The 19879-nt window shown below is 47.1% G+C and overlaps 1 long non-coding RNA gene across 1 annotated transcript; it reads right to left on the bottom strand.

Moving 5' to 3' along the window:
• Positions 1–9285: 9285 nt before the first annotated feature.
• On the bottom strand, positions 9286–10650 carry LOC141975154 (uncharacterized). The gene is made up of 3 exons (XR_012635878.1): positions 10562–10650; positions 9992–10049; positions 9286–9343 (listed from the first exon to the last, which is right to left on the bottom strand). It is a non-coding gene; the product is annotated as an uncharacterized LOC141975154 (long non-coding RNA).
• Between the last annotated feature and the right edge of the window lie 9229 nt (positions 10651–19879).

Raw genomic sequence — 19879 nt, 5'->3', positions numbered from 1 at the left:
GTCAATCAAACGTTAACCCCACCCTTGGCCCTCGTAAGCCTTGCCCACCGGTCACTGGAAGTCCCAAGCCATGAGGTATTACTTCCAGGGTCAAGGCAGACAAATGACCGGAAGCAACGTGTGTCATGTGACCCCTCTAAGAACTCCTCCCATTGTCCTCTACCAATCGGGATGGGTTTTGCCCTGATAGGAACGCCCCAAGAGAAGATTTGACCAATCAGGGGGAGTTCCGGGGCAGGATGACCTGTCTGGAAGTGGTTCGTGTGACCCCTCTAAGAATACCTCCCACCACGGTCTACCAATCAGTAGGGGTTTGAGACACTGGGGACCACCCCGAGAGGAGGTTTGACCAATCATGGGGAGTTCCGGGGTGGGGTGATCTGTCTGGAAGTGGTTTGTGTGACCCCTCTAAGAATTCCTCCCACCACGGTCTACCAATCAGGAGGGGTTTGAGCCACTGGGGACCACCCCGAGAGGAGGTTTGACCAATCATGGGGAGTTCCGGGGTGGGGTGATCTGTCTGGAAGTGGTTTGTGTGACCCCTCTAAGAATTCCTCCCACCGCCCTCTACCAATCAGGAGGGGTTTGAGCCACTGGGGACCACCCCGAGAGGAGATTTGACCGACTGGGGGGAGTTCCAGGGTGGGGTGACCCGTCAGGAAGTGCTTCGTGTGATCCCTCTAAGAACTCCTCCCACCACCTTCTACCAATCGCGATGGGTTTTGGCCACAGAGGACAGGCCCGAGAAGAGATTTGACCAAAATGGGGCAGGTTCTCGGATTGGGTGAACCGTCCAGAAGAGGGTCATGTGAGCCCTCTAAGAACTCCTCCCAACGCCCTCTGCCAATCAGAGTGCAGCACCATCACCCCATAAGTCCCAGCACTGGGCAGAGGACGCCATCTCTTACCAAGAAGACATGTTTTAGAAATTGTGGAAAGGCTGAGAGGAAACATGGACTCCTTTACCACCCCCGTGAGACCTTCAGATTTTGTTTTAGCTCCGAAGACCTTTGGAGTTGTGTGGAGAAAGCGCTACGGCAGTGACAGTTCCGAGGAGGGCCCTTTGACTCAACCGTTGATGGATACGTCGGAACCCGACCCCAAAATCCAAACCTTTGTGAGGCACCCCGATGAGTGTGACAGCCTCTCATTGTCCATGCCCTAAAGTTGGAAGGCGATTGTGGCTTGGGGGAGTCACAAGGTGAACGGGAAAGACAGCTCTCAGGTAAATGAATGATTAAGAAGCGACGGTTGATCATGGGGGTGTAATGGGGTTAGGAATCGACCTGGCATTGCATACATCTAAAAACAGGCAGTGGGGTGCTTACACTGTTTTTTGTCTGAAAATCTCTCAACAGCTCGGCGATGCCTTTCTAGAGGCCTTTGAGAAGTTACACATCGGTAGCCCTGTGGGAGTAAATCCATCGCACATCAGCTGTTTTTGCTCCTGTCTGAGACCCAGATCTCACGAGGAAAATCCAGAAAAGGACAAAAATGGAAGAATGAACCAGCTCAGACTCCCTCATGGTAGGGATCATGGCGTCCTTTGTTTCAGGCGGCTGTAAAAGATTGTGTTAAACCAGGTGATTAATAAAACTTATTTAAATGTGTCAGAATGAACGTGTCCCCCTCCATACTTGTGTTCGTAAAAGACGGTCCCAGGAACAGTCATGTCTCCACAGATGGCTCTGTTAAAGAAAATCTGTTAAACCCCCAGGAAAGTTGGGGGCTTTGACGGGGTCAGTCTTCTTTTTCAAGTGGCCAAAAAGCATCATAAAACTTTAAATAGAAGACAGGTAAGAGCTTGGCTTTCACACCAGGATGCTTACACTTTACACAAACCAGCTCAAATACGTTTTAAAAGAACCAGGACTGTTGTTTCAGATGTGGACGCGCAATGGCAGGCAGATTTGGTCCGTATGCACCGCTTCTCCAAACACAACAGCGGTTTTAAGTACATCTTAACAGTGATAGACATTCTATCCAAATATGCCTGGGCCTTAGGCCTAAAAGACAAGATGAGCGGTGAGGAATCCAAGGCCTTTAAAGCTATTTTTAGCCAAGGTCGCGTGCCTCAAAAATGACAAACTAATCGGTGGAAAGAATTTTGAAACAAACCTTTTAGCAGATTGTTGAAACGGCACAGCGTTAACGCTTTTTGTTACTGATAATGAAGTCAAAGCAGGGGTTGTGGAGCGATTTTAAGAGAACTTGAAAAAGATGTGGAGGATGTGGCGATATTTTACAGCCCATAACGCCTTTCGCCACATTGACCTGTTACCTGACTTTATGAAGAGTTACAACCAGAGCTTTTACAGAACTCTACCTACCAGACCCGCTGATGTTAACCCTTCCAATTCTCTGAAGATATGGAAACCGGTTGATAGAGACGGTTTTAAAATAAAACCGGTTGTTGCCCCTTTTAGAAAAGGCGACCACGTGAGACTATCTAAAACCAAAGGAGCTTTTGAAAAAGGTTGTGAACAGACGTTTCCCAATGAGATATTTATAGTGGATGAAGCCTTAACCAGGAGCCCGAGACCTGTATACCGATTAAAAGATTACGAGGGTGAGACAGTTACTGGATCTTTTTACCCTGAAGATTTACAAAAAGTAAACCCCAAACAAGACAAGATTTGCAGGATCGAAAAAGTTCTAGCGGAGAAAGGAAAAGGGAGAAAAAAGCAGCTACTGGTGAAATGGTTTGCGGGGGGGCGGGGGGGGCGATAAGTTTACCAGCTGGGTGGAAGCTTCTCAATTCTGACGTTTAGACACAAACAAACAAAAAGATTCCTCCTGCAAAGACTGAGGGAGCGAAAAATGAGCGACAGCGGGTTTTACATGACTTTGCCCAGCAATGCCAGCTCTGCAGTTTTTCCTCAGAACACCAGCTCGAACTTTACAATACAGCTAATTAAGCCCTTGGATCTCCCGGGTGCCTGGGAGGTGGGGTTAGTGGAAATACAACACCCGCACAGCTGGAACGCTGTCAACGAGGACACCCCTTTTGAAATCACCTTTGAAGATATGGCATAGAGTTTTATCCTACGACGAGGTTATTACTCGTCCATACCCGAATGATTGGATCATATGAACAGTACCGTGGCTCGTCATCCCCCACCGCCTGAGGTAGAAAAGTTAGCCTTAAATCCGCTGATTTTACTTTTATGTTTTCTACCAGCAGGGAGCTAGCTAACATTCTAGGTTTGGGCCCCAAGCGCAGCGTCCAAAAATTCCCCTTCTGGGCAGACATCACAGGGGGGTTAATTCCTTGTATCTGCACACAGATATTGTAGAACACCCGTTTGTGAGGGACTTTTCTGTTCCCCTGTTACACTGTCTCCCTGTCTGAGGAAGGAACAATGAGTTTGTCACCATCACCTACGATAAACCTCATCACGTTCCTGTCAGAAAACACCACATCGATACCATTACCATTGAAATGAAGACAGATCAGAACAGATACGTCTCATTTGTTGAACGGAGTGGATGTGAAAATTTAAACTGACGCGCAGATAAGACGCTTTCTGTTTAATGGGCAGTGCAGCCGAAGGCTTTAAATTGCGCATTGTATCAGCATCCCTTTTTGTGAAGAAAGTACGGGTGGCCCTGAGCGTTCGTCTGGGGCACGCGGAGTCCCTGCTTACCACAAATGCTAAATATCCCGTGGACCGTGTGGGAATGAGAGTGTTTAGCATCCCCGTGGGCAGCAGGGTCAATAACCAGGAGAACCTGTTTTTTGGGACAGTTACCCAAAATGCTTGTCCTAGGGTTTGTCTTATGCCTTGAGTGGAAGTTACACTAAAAATCCCTTTCATTTTAAACATTATGATATTAATTTTGTGGCCTTGTATGTGGATGGTGAACAGATACCAACCAAGCCTCTGCAACCAGACTTCGAGGCAGGATGCTGCATGAGAGAATACATGAATCTGGTACAGACACTGGTAAACACATGACAGATCGTTCTCTGTTAATCGACCGTGAGGAGTTTCCACAGGGTTACACCTTGTTTGCCTTTGACCTGTCTCCCGACCAGGAATGCGCCGATGACTATTCCCTGATTAAAATCGGGAACCTGAGAGCAGAAATACGTTTTGGGAAGGCTTTAACCATCACCATCAATCTGATCGTGCATGGGGTTTTTGACAACATCATAGAGAGAAATCAGAAGAGAGACGTTCTGCTTGACTATATGTGAACATGGACACCGTGCAGCTCTCGTGTGTCTTATCAAGGTGCCTTACACAAAAAAGAATTTCTTAGATGTGTTCCCTTGGATTTGGCTCCCTGGCGACAAGCTGTCTCAGAGACCCCTAGGTTTGTATCGCGCATCCACACAACCAACCTGGTGAACACTGGCTTGCCTTGTGTCTGGCGGAGCGTAACCGTGGAGAGTTTTTAGACTCATACGGGCACCCCCCGAAGAGCATGTTGTTTCCTAAAAGCATTATGAAATGTTGAAACAAAAATGCCACAGGCATTGTGTTTCACAATAGACAATTACAAGACCCCCGCTCTGTCGCCTGCGGCTATCACTGAGTGTTTTTCTTACGTCATCGGAGCAAGGGTTTATCTCTTGACCGGATTTTAAAATTGTATTCTAACGACTTAGTGCAAAAGGACCGGATGGTGATGAATTTTGTAAAAAATACATTTAAATTCTTGGGCATGCCTAGCCTTGCTCAAAATGTGTTTCAACAAGCCCAGACGTGTATCTTGCAATGCTTTTTATAGCCATGTTATCCAATATTCTCAGGCATAACAGACAATGTTTTGTTTGGCATTATCCAACACATTTTTTATAAAGTAACTTTTCCCACAGTTGCTAGGCCCCGCGAGAATTGCAGAAAAGGGGTGTTTCCACCTCGTATCCATTTTAAAATCCGTAGGGCAGGGTTTTAAACCCTTCTCCTAGGACCCTCTTGTTGTAAATGACTTTCTGTGTTTTCTTAAGGGTTTTGGTCTCTATTTACCACTGATTTTTGTTCCTTACGATAGAGGGCTGCTGCACCTCTCTCTTTTTTGAGGTGTTTTCTCGCAGGCCCGTGCAATAGTCCAGGACTAGATCTTTCAAACTGTCAAAGTTGATCTTTTGACAGTTTGCCAAGTTCAGGGTAATACCTTTGACTTTCATACAGGCCTTTCCTCCCGACAGCTTATACCCGTATGTTTTTGGGCCTGCCAACACAAACTCGGTGATGTGTTGATCTGGCGGGATCTCGCTCGTGAGGGAATTTAGAAAGAGTTTAGCGATTTGGCGTTTAGCGGGGTTAAACCTGATCTCGTGTTGGCACAAACGCATGCCTTCTTTCTGGTAGAAATAGTTCATGTACTTATTTTGTTTTTCTTCGTCTGTGCACCAGCTGGGATACCCTGAAGCCTCTTGTTTCTGGCGGAGGTGTCATTTGATGTACTCTGGAAAGAGTTCATCAGATTTTTCATTAAAAAGCCAGATTTCATATATTTTTGCCACCGCGTACCCCTTCGCTATGGCCGCGTTCAATTCCACCGTGCACCAAGTCCCCAGGATGGCCCTCTCCTAGTCAGTATGGATGCACATCTCCCGCTGCTCCGTTTCCGCACAGGTTCGGCATAGCGGGAACATAAGTTTGCCACCCACTCTGACAGGTAACAATGGGAAAAAGAAGCCTTGTGTGGGGTACACTTTAAGTTTTGCAATTCCAAAATAATTTGCAAGGGGTCCAAATTTGTCCTAAACTATATCGGGGTGTCCGATAGCGTATTCTTTGGTTTTCTTTACAAAAGGGTAGAAGCTGGTAAAATCAGAATAGTGGATTTCTTCCCCGGAGTTAAGTTTGTAATATAGGCGGATAGCGTTTGTCCTCCCCCCAAAAAGAGCATCCCTAGGCACGAGAGGCTAGGGCAACTGGGCTCATTTTAAATACCTGCAAGCTCCCTGTCTGTTTCTTTCATCACTTCCCACTCTTGCTCCCAAAGAGTCCTCACTACAAAACCAAGTGGTTTCAGATAGTCGGTCTTGAGCTGCGTCTTGTAATAAAGAAACCCAAGGGTTGTCCCCGTCCTAGGGTTTTGTGCTTTTTCACAATGACAGGTGGCACAAGCGTGGAAAAGAACACCCGTTAAACTCTAAGGCTGTGTGTACCCTGTCAACACTGGCATAACCCTCTAAAGAGTAGGAGCCTACCTCTAGTTCCCCACCCTGTAAAGCATGCCGTATTTGTATAGTTTCTTTGTGAGAGGTATACAACAGCCACTGAATAGATGGGGTCGAATATCTTTTTCTGCCTGTCATCATTGTCTGGAGGGAGAAGAGCTACCGTGTTAGGCTCCAAAAACATAAACCTGTACACAGCCATGCAGACAGATGCCAGTGTTATGTACCAGAATGGATCTATACCCAGTTTTATCTCGGTGAATTTACCAGGTTCTCTCTCTACTAGATCTCCCTTCTCCATCATTTTCATAATCTCTTTTCTGTATAGGATACAAGGCTGTCTCAACATTTTGACATCCTGCTGACAGTAATACGCGAGCTCTTTCTGCAAGTCAAACGTCTCCTCCCTGTGGGCCTGCTACCGGTCGAGAAACTCTGCTTTTTCCCTGGGCATCATGCTTTCTACACCATAGTGCTCCACACCGGGCATAGGCTCCACGTCATTTTGATTTTCTAAAGTGTTCAAAAAATGTGGAAAATACCCTTTGCACCCTTCAAACCCCATCACCTGCGGGAGCTTACCAAGCTTCATGGGCAAGAAGTTTAAAGAGTCTATAAAACGAATGCCCAGGGCCTTAACTTCCACACACATTAGTTTACTACCCTGAGTGATCAGTTCTAGGCACATCTTTTCCTTCAGTAACTGTCTAATGATGAAGTATGCATCGTAACCTTTGGAATTGTGCGCCTGGAACGTGTAGACCCGGAACTCTTTGCCAATAAAGGTCTGAACAAACATAGAAAGACACTCATCACCCTTAAATTCCCAGGACTTTTCCGGCTTGAGGGACATAGCAAAAATGTAATTGGGAGTGTGCAACCCAGTCTCCTGTGTGTATTCGGAATCATAACAAATACACTTTTCTGAGGATTCGGACTTTCTAAGGCTGTCCATAAAACTGAGGTGACCGTCTACATCACCAGCGATCAAACCCTGACCCTGCTTACAGCGCCTCCCTTTACACCTGTGCCGCTTGTCCACGTAAGACTGACCCTTATCGCACAACGTTTTAGACAGGCATTCAGCTTGTTCTGTCGATGCCCAGTCAATGTGTCTGTCTAAACGCTCTCTGGACTAACAATACAGTCTACGGCGAGGACACCTCAGCTGCACGTCCACGCTGTCTGAGCATGTTACGCTCAAGCAGAGGCAGCAGCTGTACCTGCGAGAGTGGCCGTGACTGTGCACCGTGGGGCAAAACTCACCATCATTTTTTGCTCCAAACAACTTTTTCACAACCAGAACCCCATAGTAATGCTCATCGTGCAACAGGATGAAATAAGTCTTGGGGTAAACTGCCCCCGCCCCCTTTAAAAAAAGCCCCTTTCGCCACATACAGCACCACCTGTATGTTGACTCCTAAATGCTGTTCAGACATTGCTACGTCACTGAGCATAATCTTTTTTTGATCTGACCAGCCCAGTTTCTCATGCAACTTTCTCGCCCCCCGCTAACGATTCCGCGTCCGTAGGTTTATGGTCGGACATGACGGCCAAGAGCCCACGCGCAAAACACAGATTGGTAGCCGTGTAAGTCAGGTCTACTAAACATTGTCTCTTTTTTATGGATGATTTGACTACTGAGGATAGAATTTAAAACTCTACGAGCGGCCCCCACCCCTGTTTTTTTACAGCTGTCACAACGAGGTGCAATGTCCCATTGACATGCAACTCTATTGCTCTGTGGCAGCTTTGAGGTCTGATTGAAGAAATCCTCAGCAGACAGCTCATCCCTAGTTCTTCAGACCGAAAACAACAGGTTAGTTAAATTACGGCTCTCTAAATGTAACTGAACATAATTATCAGGGCCTACCCTACCATTAACGTCATCGAGAACTAACTGTATCCCCCTGTCTATGGCTTCAACAGCCTGCTGAGCTGAATTTATTCACTCAAGATTGACAAAATGAAATTCCTCACAATACACTGACCCCCCAAATCTAGGTAATTCACGTTGCCAACTTCTCACTCTCTCCATACACACCTCTGCATTTTCAGGGTTACTTGGGGGGTTCCTCTATGGGACCATCAGTGGCATCTTCTACATCAGATGCTATTTGAGAGTCAGACTCTGAGGCGCCTCCGTGAGGGTCATCGGGAGGAGATGGGGACCCATCATTCTAGAGAGCCCTCTGGGGAATTTTCTAAACCAGATTCTGTGTGAGAGTCTGATTCCACCTCCCCATTTTCAGACATGCCAGTTTGAGAGCCTCCAGTCGAGGGCATCTCTTTTTGTCCCCCCTCCCCATTACCTCTTTAGCCCTTTTTAAAATTTTTCCAGCGACCCTGGCCTGGAACTTTTTGGCAGCCATTTGTTTGTCCACCAAGCGCTGTCCCCCCTTTTGTTTACACCTGAGCTGATGTGTATCCTTGAGGGTGCCCCTTTTACCCAGGCCCCTTTCCACAACTAGTCACGCCTGCGCAGAGCCAAAAATTGAAGTATTTTTCAAAAAGTCACCCACCAAAGCTTTTGCTTTGTTGATGTGCTTTCCAGCCCTCCTTTCTTTTAGACCCCCTGAAGATACACCGTTTACCGGTATTCTGAACGAAGCATCATATTTTCCCCAAACCTTTTTAGAATACCGTTCTTTTAGAACCCCCGAGGATACAGCGTCCCTCAGTCTTCTGAACGAAGCATCATAGGTGGGCGTTTTCACTCACGGTTTTCTCAGGGCTTGGTGTGGAGGTGGCCGCTGAGGAACTGGAGTTGTGTTTGCGTGGTTGGTTTTTACCAGAGTCTTTTGTTTTGTCCTTGGGTTTGACGTATTTGAGATTTGGACTGCCCTGATGCTACATCTGCACTCTTGTGCTGTTTTGAGTTGTTAAAGGTCTCAAAGCAGATTTCTGGTTCTTTGGCTGGTCTGGTGGACGTGTCCCTGTAGCTCTGACTACAGCATTGTCAGGAGAACTGCACATACCCGATTAGGGGGGAAGGAACATATAACAAAACTTAACTTTACCATCTTTCTCACCCACACCGATGTATTTACTTAAAATACAAAACCTCATAACCTCACAAACACAGTATATTTACTGGGCTTCATCCATCCATCTGGCGAAATTTTCTTTTCAGCTGTCTCTTTTCTTTTTCTTTTAAGCTTGTTTACCCTCTGGTCTAAGGGTCTCTCATGTTTTGACCCTACTCTGGAGCAGACAATATTATTATTATTACTATTATTATTATTATTATTATTATTATAAATTACATGAAACTGTCTTGTAAACTTAAAAATAAAATATTCATTAGGGTGTTTTTCTATTTAAAAAGTCAGAGTTTTAAAACAAAATAATCCATTTCAGGCTGTATAACAAAGAGGAGTTTTGAGTTTATTTCTACCACTTTAAAACAAAAAACAACAAACCCGCAAACATTTTTTTAAATACACCTCATTTTGCAAAATAAAAACCAAATTGCTTTTAAAATCAACTTTTAAAATCCAGTTTAAAACACATTTTGCACAGTAAAAAAACACCCTGTTAGTTTGAAACACACCATTACCATCAGTTTGCAGCCATATACGTTAAAAAAAAACAATCATTTTTTTTACAGAGAGAGAGAGAGAGAGAGAGAGAGTTTAAAACACAGTTTGCAACAAAATACTTTTCAATAAACCCACATGCATTTAAAAGCCAATTGCAGAAAGTTACGCGCCCCCCCCCCCCCCCATGTGTGTTTGGGCCTTTGAATTAAAGAACAAGCAAAAATGTTAGTTAGTATTACCCCCAAATCCCTATCCAACCTGTGTAATACCTGAAGTTATTAAGCAAAACTCCAGTTAAAATGGTTTTTACCTTGGCCCGGTGATGAAATGCAGTTTAAAGTGACTGGTTCCATGCTAAACAGATCACACTGCAAGAAACATAGGCACCATTATTTACTAAGACAGCATGGCCAATGAGTGGTATAATAGAATATATATTTTCAGAGTTAAAAACAGGGAGCATGGCTCCTTTTGCAGTCCAGCAGCCATTCAAGAGAGTTTCTGTTGAAAGAGTCTCCAAAATACCTGAGGTTTTTACACAACCCTAAGCCTTTGTTTCAAACAGACTTCAAAATAGGAGCTAGCAGGTTGATTTGATCGCTACAACTCTCAAATAATAGCTACTTAAGGACGTTAGGCACCCCTCCCTAACATTCCCTTTTGTGATCTGGGGTGGGGGAATTTGTTATACCAATAAAATAAAAACCAGCAGGATCTTATTAAAAGGGAAAAGGCAAAATGCCACATTTATTGTGAATACAGAAAGAATCATAGTAAGCAGTTAGTTATAGGTATAACATTCCATTCAATTTCATATTTATTCACACATTCATTCATACACACACACACAGAGGTTCTGCAAGGTTGTTATCATAGTTACCAGCCTTAGAGTTGCTCATGCCAAGCCACTGGCCAGGTGGCCTGGACACGAGGAGGGAGCAGGGCCTTGTCAGATGCACATCTGACGCTCCTGGAAGTTGGTTTGCAGAATCAGACCCCAAAGTTTTCCGTTTCTAGAGTCCATTTTTATAGGAATTTATTCCTATGCCAGCCTATGGGAATTGCTTCATCATGCTGTTGCTGAATCAATCAGCAGATGGCACATTCCTGACGGCTCTGTCTTGTTCTTTGGTTCTCCCATCCTTGAAGCTGTTGGGTGGATTCCAGTCTGCCCTCCGGGGGTCCTCTGGTTGACGCCTTCTTTGGCCGACGGACACTGGATTCTTAGGCTGGCACCTCCCTGATCATTCAGTTATTATCCACACCAAGCATCCATCCACATACATCCTCTATCTCTATTTTAAAGCACAATCATTAACAAAGCCAGATAAATACAACAAAAGGGCGGGGAGTCTCTGTGTGCTGTTTCTGTTGTTACAAAGTATTGCTTTGAGAACAGACTCTGTCTAGGATTTACTAACACAATTAGCAGCTTGCAACTTTCACACGGCGAGGGAGAGAAACAGTACCAAAACCCAAGAGACCTCTTAATTAGTAATACCCTGGCATTTAAACTATGGGGAATCAAACTCATTTGTGATTTTAATACAGAACTTCTTTAGTATGATCCAACAAATGAAGCTGTCTGCACAACCGAGCTGCTTTTGGCCCATTTTTTTCCTTTTAGTTAAAATACATTTTTCTGTAGGGCCTTCTTACAGTATTCAACAGTAAATCACCAATCCGTAATGTAACTGTACCCATTTCCAAGTGGGGACCCTTTGCAGATCTCAGTAAATGTCTTTGGGGCTTGTTTTTTAAACATGTTTCTTTCATGCTTAAAGTTTGGGGTGGGGGCTTGAAATAAAATGGTTGCATCACAACCATACTAAGCACCCACAGCTTTTAAAAATTTGTCTTTCGAGCAAATGATTGTTCTAAAGCATGGTGAAGATTTGTGAAGCCTTCAAACATTTCAGTTTTGGGTTAGACCCGTGTGTGTGTGTGTGTGTGTGTGTGGTGGGATTTTTTGGTTGGTTGTTTTGGGTTTTTCAAAGTTTTTCAAACTTTTAATGGCTTTGAATTGCTAGAAAGAGTGACCCATAGCATTCAAACAACTCCTGGCTCATATTTAAACTGTCCAGTAGAGTTCTGCCAGTTCCTGGGTCATTTTCACTGTCCAATAGTGCTCTACCAACTCCAGGGATTATATTTAAACTGCCCAATAGCATCTGCGAATTCCTGCGGTTTTATTTCATTTCATATTAATCCGAACTCACCCACCCACCTCCCTTACTATGGGTGCACACCCATCAAATTTATCCCTATAGCAACAAGGGTAAGGAATCACAGTTACCTTCGCTATTCAGTGGGGGTGTGGTTAAAACCATTCAGTTCAACAGGATGAGTCAACTCTGTTGTACTCAAACACATGTCTGAACCATCCCTGTTTTGTTTTCGTGTTGTAAGCAGAGGCAGGATGAGCTCTACCCTGACATCTGGTGGTGAGTTGTGGAAAAGGACTTCAGGAGCTGATCTCGTTTGCACAGGACACTCACCCCACCTAGCATGAGCCCACAGGAGCCCAAATAGTCACTTTGGCTGCTGTGGGATCCCCAGTTTCTCTGTTATCGGGGCAGGAAGAATAAAGTGTTGTTATCCTGATGATGTGAATCAAGGACAGTGGAACTGTCCTTGGCCTTTTATGACGGAGGGACTCGCCATCAACTAAGTAGCACTCGCTAGGCAAGGGACAAGGATTCCAAAAGCCAGTGAATTGAGAGAGTTTGGAGGTTTGTGCCTAGTGGTGTGAGCCCCCTTCTGAGGGCCCCAAACACCAATTGCACTTTCTCTCCATTGTGTAATGTCAGAGGTAATTTTGATTCTATTAGGAGTTTGGTTACAGACTGCAGAGCTGAATTCACTTTGGGTTCATGGTGCCCCAGCTCTGAGGCCCCCCTACTACTTAACACAGTATTCAGTGATTTCAACTTGTCGTAGGGGAGCTTCAGTGCCCCACTGGTGGGGGCTTGACCCGGTTTTGCGTCGTGTTACTGGAATGGAACTCCTCGATACTGAATCCAGCCTCTGTTGTGGCCAACTCTGATGGGCAGAAGGGTTACACTGTAAACACATTTTTAGGATTTGTTCCCCTCCCACTTCACAGCTTTTTGCTATAAATGGGTCTCTTTTACACAAAGACACAAGACCTAGGTTCTCACAAACCATTTTTTTAAATTTAAAAGTCATACAGCTTCTTGAAAACAAACCCAGATGCTCCATTAAAACATTTAGCTCACTTAAGGGCCAGAGACCTTCTAACAGAAACACAGATAATCACAAAGCCCTTTTCATTCGATTTTTTTAAATGTACAGTGACCAAGTTTTATATTGCATGTTTGTCCCCTCATCATTCTCTCAATTAATCCTTTTAGACTTCTTACAAATAGTCTTTTTCTTAAGCAGGGTTCTGTCCCTTTTTGTGTGGACCAGGCGGTCAATGTAACGCTGTAAGCAGGCATCTTCCGGTTTGGACATTTTCTTTAAAACACGGTCAGGGTCTCCACTGAATTGCACAGCATTTCTCAAGGTCACCCCTTGCGCTAAATGTTCTTGGGTTAGGCACAGACGTTGCATAACATAACCTATGGCAATAATAGTGTTCAATAAGCTTTCCAAACACAGCTCAGCACACAGGCCCCAGAACTTGCAGTTTCTAGCCATTGAAGTCCAAGTCACAGTCATGGTGCCATTGGGCTGGGGCATCTATGACACAGCCCTCACAATTTTCAAAAAGCTTTTCCCTAAGACAGTGATGAAGAACAGCATAAACGGCAACGCGTACAATAGTCCGCATACCATTTTTACGCTCGTGACGTGGCACTGGCTCAGCGAGTTCCATGCCAGGCCTCCTCCTAAACTCCTCCTAGCCGTCCTCCTCGGAGTCATCTTCAACAATTTCTAGCGGCGTTGAGCAAAAACAAGGCGGGCCTGGTTCACCTTCGCTGCTTGATGCAACTCCGTCCAGGGCCTCCGGGTCCTCTAGAAAGGCATCGTCAAGCTGTCGAGAGATTTTCAGACAAGAAACAAGCGTAAGTTCCCACTGTTTGTTTTTAGATTTACACAACCCCTGGTTCCTAACCCCATTACACCCAATCATCGACCGTCGCTTCTTAATCATTCATTTACCTGAGCTACGTCTTTTCCATTCACATTGTCTGCCAGTGCCTCCCCCAAGCCATGATCTCTTTCCTCCTCCAGGGTGGCGGATGACGAGAGGCCACCATGCTCATCGGGGTGTCTCATGAAGAGCTGGGCTTCAGGTTCGGATTCTGGCATATCCATCAATGGCTGGGCCAAAGGAATCCCCTTGGCTTCTCTCTCATCCTCTTCAGAACTGTCGCTGCTGTAGCGCTTTCTCCACACAACTCCAAAGGTCCTCGGGGCTAAAACAAAGTCTGAAGTTCTCACAGGGGTGGTAAAGGAGTCCACGTTTCCTCTCAGCCTTTCCACAATTTCTAAACCACGTCTTCTTGGTAAGAGATGGCCTCCTCTTCCCAGCGCTGGGACTTATGAGGTGATGGTGCTGCACTCTGATTGGCAGAGGGTGTTGGAAGGAGTCCTTAGAGGGGTCACACGACCCTCTTCTGGGCGGTTGACCCCGTCCCAGAACCCACCCTATTTTGGTCGAATCTCCTTTCGGGGCTGTCCTCTGTGGCCAAAACCCATCGCGATTGGTAGGGGTGGTGGGAGGAGTTCTTAGAGGGGTCACACGAGCCACTTCCTGACGGGTCACCCCGCCCCAGAATTCCCCCCAATTGGACAAATCTCCTCTCGGGGTGGTCCCCAGTGGCTGAAAACCCTCCTGATTGGTAGAGGGCAGCGGGAGGAGTTCTTAGAGGGGTCACACAAACCCCGGAACTCCCCCTGATTGGTCAAATCTTCTCTCGAGGCGTTCCTGTCGGGGCAAAATCCATCCTGATCAGCAGAGGACAGTGGGAGGAGTTCTTACAGGGGTCACATGACACACCTTGCTTCCGGATATGTGTCCGCCTTGACCCCGGAAGTAATACTCCCATGAGGTGGGACTTCCAGTGACCTGTGTGCAGGGCTTACGGGGTCAAGGGGTGGGGTTAACGTTCGATTGATGGTAGGGCTCTTATACTACTCGCTCCCGCTACCTAAAATTGGAACAAGAGAGACTATAATACTGGAGAGAAAGAAAGGAATGTTTTAAATGTTTTAAATTGTTGTAAATTTTTTAAATTGTGTAAATGTTTTAAATTGTTTAAATTGTTTAAATTGTTTAAATTGTTCTTTTCCCCAAATTAATTCAAAACATTAATTTGTATTTTTTATTTTTCTATTTTTGTTGTTGTTCTATAACACAATACAGCAACTAGAATACTGGCCAGTATTATACTTTTATAAATAGAATACAACAACCATAACGCTGGCCCGTATTAGCCATTCTCCTACTGCTCAGATGCTGTAAGGGAGAGAAGGATCAGGCCCTGTAAAGTAGGCTGGGTTGATTTTTTATGACTCCAGGTGTTTTTATTACACATCAGGACATCTAGTCATTCTGATGGACGTGCAGCCTCTGGACACGCTCAGTGATAAGCATGTACATTACACTGCTCGCTCAGGGGTCATTACTATAGAAACAGCCAAGTACTGGCCCAGATCCTCAAATACACCCGAGCTTTAGACTCTGGGTTGTTCTAAATTATGCTGTCTTGTAACAGCCATTGCTGTACGGGAGATTGCTGTAGCACCGGGGTCAGCAACGTTTGGCACGCAGCCCCCCAGGGTTAGCCCCCTGGCGGGCCGGGCCAGTTTTTTTACCTGCCGCATCCGCAGGTTTGGCCGATCGCGGATCCCACTGGCCATGGTTCCCCACTGCAGGCCAACGGGGGCTGCAGGAAGCCGTGGCCAGCACATCCCTCGCCCCGCGCTGCTTCCCGCAGTAAAACAGAAGGTTTATTAGACGACAGGAACATGGTCTAATACAGAGCTTGTAGGTGCAGAGAACCGGACCCCTCAGCTGGGTCCATTTTGGGGGGCAGTGAGCCAGACAACCACATCTGCCCTTCACTCCATGTCTCCAGCCAGCCCCAAACTGAAACTCCCTCCAGCCCCTCCTCCTCTGGGCTTTGTCCCTTTCCCAGGTCAGGAGGCCACCTGATTCCTTTGATCTCCAACCCTTTAGCTCTCACCTCGCAGGGGGGAAGGGCCCAGGCCATCAGGTGCCAGGAAACAGGGTGTCGGCCATTCTCTGTGTCCAGACCCCTGCACACACCTGCCCTCTAGGGCTCTGCAATGATCATACACCCTTACCCCACCACCTAGATCCTTAAGAACTGCCTAGGGGAAACTGAGGCACCCCACACTATTCAGAGGAAACATTAAGAACAGTCCCACTTCATCACAGCAGCCTGGAGCTCCTCTGGCCTTTCCCCAGCCCTGCTTCACTCCCACTACCCTTTCTGCAGACAGCCAGGCCCTACGTCCTCCAAGCCTGGACAGAGCCTTTCTGAATGCCTGGTTCCCAGCCTTTTCATACCGGCCAGCTGTGACCTGCTTGGGGCACGGCCGCCTCTGTGGCTCTTTCCCCAATCAGCCGAGGCTTGCTGCTTCCCTAGCAGCAGCATCCCTCTGGCACTCTCAGCCCTCTCTCAGGGCTGATTTCAAGCATTGCCCAGGGACTCCGTGACAACTTCTCCCCCTCCTTCGAGATCGAACTGAGCGGGGTCACTTTAGCCAGTGACCTGGGGAAGTTCAAAGCCACCAACGTTCCCATGGATGCCCCAGCATCTCTCCCATTCCTTGGTAGGAGGTACACCAGGCCCTTCCAGTTTCACACCCTCCCTTAGGTCGGGGGTGGTCGATAGCGCTCGCAGGCTGCATGTGGGAAGGTTTATGCTGCCCATGCCCTTTGGCCACCCCCAAAACCCCAGGGGGTCAAACTGGGATTGGGTCTTCTCCCCAACAAGCTGGCCAAACACAGACACTTGGTTATAGGACGGTTTAACTTTCTTAACAGCTTTCACTCCATCTGAGACCTTCTCAAAGCTATCCACACTGGATCTTTCAACAGGAAAGTCAGTGGCTTCATTCACAACGGAAAATTTCTGGCTGTTAGGAACTGAAACTTTCTTGATTAAATCACTTTCACACCCTTCCGTTGCAGTAAACTGCTTGCAAAGACTCCATGAGGATTCCTTTCCCTAGAGCTTTTCTATGCAACAATTCACCCCTCACAGAAATTCTGCCCTTACCCTCTTCACCTAGGGCTTGCTCTAGAGGAACACTTTCCTGAGCAACAACAGACTCTTTCTGGGTCTCCCTTACATCCAGAATTACCTCTGGCCCATCAGGCGGATTCCTACACAATCCCCTTTCAGGCAAACTGACAGACTTCCTAGATAAAAGGTCAGAAGCCTTCTCCTTCACTTTGCCACACACAAGTTCAGGAAACTTTTCCTTCTTGCTACAGGTTTCCACACCCTCAGTAGGTAACACAATCACATCACCTTCATGCTCTCCTTGTGCCCTGGCTAGGATCTCATCCTGATTACTCAGAGTTGCTACATCCTTTCCAACAACACACTAGCAACAGGCAAAATACAAGCACCAGAATTGTCTGGGCTCTGGGATTTTACATAGAAACTAACTGGATGCGATCTAGTTACAGGGCCACTCTCCTGAGCGGACACAAACTTAGGGCCATTCCCTTCCTGGGCTTTAGCTGAATCATAGAATCTCAGGGTTGGAAGGGACCTCAGGAGATCATCTAGTCCTACCCCCTGCTCAAAGCAGGACCAATCTGCAATTTTTGCCCCAGATCCCTAAATGGCCCCCTCAGGGATTGAGCTCACAACCCTGGGTTTAGCAGGCCAATAGCTCAAACCACTGAGCTATCCCTCCCCAACTCTGAGACAACTGTAGTACCCTCAGCCATCACAGGCTGAAAGGCCCCTTCTGTCTGCTCCACAGACAACGAAGAGCAGGACACACTTTCTCCTTTCCCAGACATAGAATCATAGAATCATAGAATATCAGGGTTGGAAGGGACCCCAGAAGGTCATCTAGTCCAACCCCCTGCTCGAAGCAGGACCAATTCCCAGTTAAATCATCCCAGCCAGGGCTTTGTCAAGCCTGACCTTAAAAACCTCTAAGGAAGGAGATTCTACCACCTCCCTAGGTAACGCATTCCAGTGTTTCACCACCCTCTTAGTGAAAAAGTTTTTCCTAATATCCAATCTAAACCTCCCCCATTGCAACTTGAGACCATTACTCCTCGTTCTGTCATCTGCTACCATTGAGAACAGTCTAGAGCCATCCTCTTTGGAACCCCCTTTCAGGTAGTTGAAAGCAGCTATCAAATCCCCCCTCATTCTTCTCTTCTGCAGACTAAACAATCCCAGCTCCCTCAGCCTCTCCTCATAAGTCATGTGCTCTAGACCCCTAATCATTTTTGTTGCCCTTCGCTGGACTCTCTCCAATTTATCCACATCCTTCTTGTAGTGTGGGGCCCAAAACTGGACACAGTACTCCAGATGAGGCCTCACCAGTGTCGAATAGAGGGGAACGATCACGTCCCTCGATCTGCTCGCTATGCCCCTACTTATACATCCCAAAATGCCATTGGCCTTCTTGGCAACAAGGGCACACTGTTGACTCATATCCAGCTTCTCGTCCACTGTCACCCCTAGGTCCTTTTCTGCAGAACTGCTGCCTAGCCATTCGGTCCCTAGTCTGTAGCGGTGCATTGGATTCTTCCGTCCTAAGTGCAGGACCCTGCACTTATCCTTATTGAACCTCATCAGATTTCTTTTGGCCCAATCCTCCAATTTGTCTAGGTCCTTCTGTATCCTATCCCTCCCCTCCAGCGTATCTACCACTGCTCCCAGTTTAGTATCATCCGCAAATTTGCTGAGAGTGCAATCCACACCATCCTCCAGATCATTTATGAAGATATTGAACAAAACCGGCCCCAGGACCGACCCCTGGGGCACTCCACTTGACACCGGCTGCCAACTAGACATGGAGCCATTGATCACTACCCGTTGAGCCCGACAATCTAGCCAGCTTTCTACCCACCTTATAGTGCATTCATCCAGCCCATACTTCCTTAACTTGCTGACAAGAATACTGTGGGAGACCCTGTCAAAAGCTTTGCTAAAGTCAAGAAACAATACATCCACTGCTTTCCCTTCATCTACAGAACCAGTAATCTCATCATAAAAGGCGATTAGATTAGTCAGGCATGACCTTCCCTTGGTGAATCCATGCTGACTGTTCCTGATCACTTTCCTCTCATGTAAGTGCTTCAGGATTGATTCATCCAGCTTGGGATCTCATCCCCCTTGTCCCAGCACACAGGGCGGGTCACAGACAACTGCTTGGAGACTGGGGTAGCTCCCTCCATAGGCAAGTCAATACCCCTGACAGACACAGGCACATTTCCTTCACTGTCCCAATTCTCCACCCAGCTAACAGGTAAGGTCCAGGGACACTCATCTTCCACTCTCCTCGCCTTCCTACCCTGCTGACTAGACACAGCCATCAGCTCACAAGGCTGCCTAGGCTCATCCAAACTTTCCTTACCAAGCACCTTGCCACTCCCAACAGATAACCTGCCCTGCCTGTGTCTCCCCCCACTCAGCTGGGGTCTCAGCTCCCACTGTGCTCAGCGCTGCCCTTGCTGTCCCAGTGGGGGTAGGCAGCGAGCTCGCTGCTTTCCTCACTGCATCAGAGCCAGCGTGAGCCCCCTCTCCGGTGTGCAAGGGGGACGGGGAGCCCCAGGGGTCTGCTTACAGGCAGGCAGGTAGCCTGAGCCTAGCAGCTCCTCCCTGCTGCCAGCCAGGTCATCTGCATTTTCACTGACTATTTCCCGCTCCACCGATTGGTTCCCTGGATTCAAATTCAAACCCTTGGCCATTACAGGAGCAAGGCCTGGATCCTGTCCCAAAGAGATACAGTCACTCCCCAACAGGGTCTCGCAGCTGGTATCCTGGAGAACCCCAACAACCAGCCAGCCCTGCCCCTCCTGGGTCTGCACAGGGATCTGGGCCATAGGCAGGGTGAGGGGCTTCATCCCTGGGACCCTCACCCAGCTCACACAGCCCCTCAGCATCTGAGGCTGCACCACCCGGGGCCCGACAACCATTCTCTCTGTCCCAGAATCTCGCCACCCCAGGAATGTCTCCCCATTGACCATCACCTTCCGCTCCCACTGGAGGTCCGAGAGGCC

This window comes from Natator depressus, chromosome 20 (assembly GCF_965152275.1).
Source record: "Natator depressus isolate rNatDep1 chromosome 20, rNatDep2.hap1, whole genome shotgun sequence".
In the NCBI taxonomy this organism is placed as follows: domain Eukaryota; kingdom Metazoa; phylum Chordata; order Testudines; family Cheloniidae; genus Natator; species Natator depressus.
Note: the sequence above shows the minus strand (reverse complement) of the source record. Positions and strands in the feature narration are given on the sequence as shown.